Raw genomic sequence first — 1597 nt, forward strand, 5'->3', positions numbered from 1 at the left:
ATATATATATATATATATATATATATATATATATATATATGGATACGAATAAGATTAAACCTGGATCTCCCAAGCAAAAATTAAATGCAGGTTAGTCATTTATTTTTGAAGCATTACAAGACCAAAAATAAAGCAGTAATCACAGCACATTCCTTAATCTCATTTTCTTATATAAAGTCTACCTAGATGAACACTTTGGAGGGTGTTTTCAAAAAGAGGAATCAACTAAAAGGAGCTTGGGATAAATATTGAAAGTAATGGTGGGTGTATCAATAATAAATAAATTTGATAAATAAGCCCTACAAGTGAATGAGAGAAATCAACTCAGAAAGAGTACAAAATTTCTTGTGTGGACAGTTGAAACAACAACAACAAGTGTAATCTTAAGACAATCAGAAAAGGAAGTTAAAACTAAACTCACTGGATGGACTGTACCTTCTAAGCCTGATATGGTAAAGTGTTCCTTACACTATACAATTTAGTAAAGATTGTAAAGTAGACTGGTAGAGTCATTCTTGAGTTTGACCTTATACGTTAAATTTAAAATTGTGTGATTGGGGAGAAGAAATTCCTGTCTGTGATACATGAATGAATGTGTGTTTGGTTATGCCAGAAAACATGGCAGGAACATCTGTAGTAATACTATTTGTAATTGCTGTAAACACAGGAAAAGACAACAGGGCAGCCCTCAGTGTTTGCTGAGTGGGTGAATGCTGTAGTTACTAGTGCGAAAACAGGTGGCTCACATTACTGGCTTTTGCAGGGTATTAGTGATTTTCATCAGAGGATGCAGAGCTTTACCCAGACAATTTTTATTCTGCAAGGAGTCTGTCTGAAGATGCATTTTAATTGCATAAAAGACATGATGTTGTGCCATCAAGTCGATTCCAACTCATAGCAACCCCATGTGATAGAGTTGAACTGCCTCATAGGGTTTTCTAGCTTGTAATCTTTACAGAAGTAGATTGCCAAGCTGTTCTTCCACAGTGCCGCTGAATGGGTTCAGACCACCAACTTTGTGGGTCTTAGGCGAGTCCAAACTTGTGTGCCACCCAGAAACTTTTGGCATTACCTCATTAACATATCAGAAGAAACCCCCTAGTTTCAAATGGGTCAGCTTCACAGGTAGAGACTTAGGACTTCCACATCACTTTTTGGAGGACATGGTTCAGTCTGTAACAGTGTTAACACTTTAGTAAAAATACCAGGCAAAGCAAGGAACTGTAAACTGTGTTGTCAGTATGTCCAAACATTGCTTAACTTCTGGGGTAGAAAAACTATATTGGAAGGAAGGCATGGGCAGTTTCTGGGGTTCTGTTAGTATCTGTGATGGTTAAGGGTGTGTGTTAACTTGGCTGGACCATTCTAAATGGTTTAAGCGGTTGTAGCATGATCATCCCCTATACTGAGATCTGATGTAATCACCTTCATGATACGATGTTCTATGAGCAGCTAGTTGAAAGGGAGTTTCCTCAGGGGTGTGGCCGACTTCCAGTCTGTGTATGGTCATGCTGGGAACATTCCCTGACCTTCTGCTGGATCTGGATCCTGCATCTGGCTCATCATCTCCCAAGCTGAACCTGTGGTCTGCCGCATT

This window comes from Orycteropus afer, unplaced genomic scaffold (genome assembly GCF_000298275.1).
Source record: "Orycteropus afer afer isolate SDZICR_OR568_19922 unplaced genomic scaffold, OryAfe1.0 scaffold00610, whole genome shotgun sequence".
NCBI lineage: Eukaryota > Metazoa > Chordata > Mammalia > Tubulidentata > Orycteropodidae > Orycteropus > Orycteropus afer.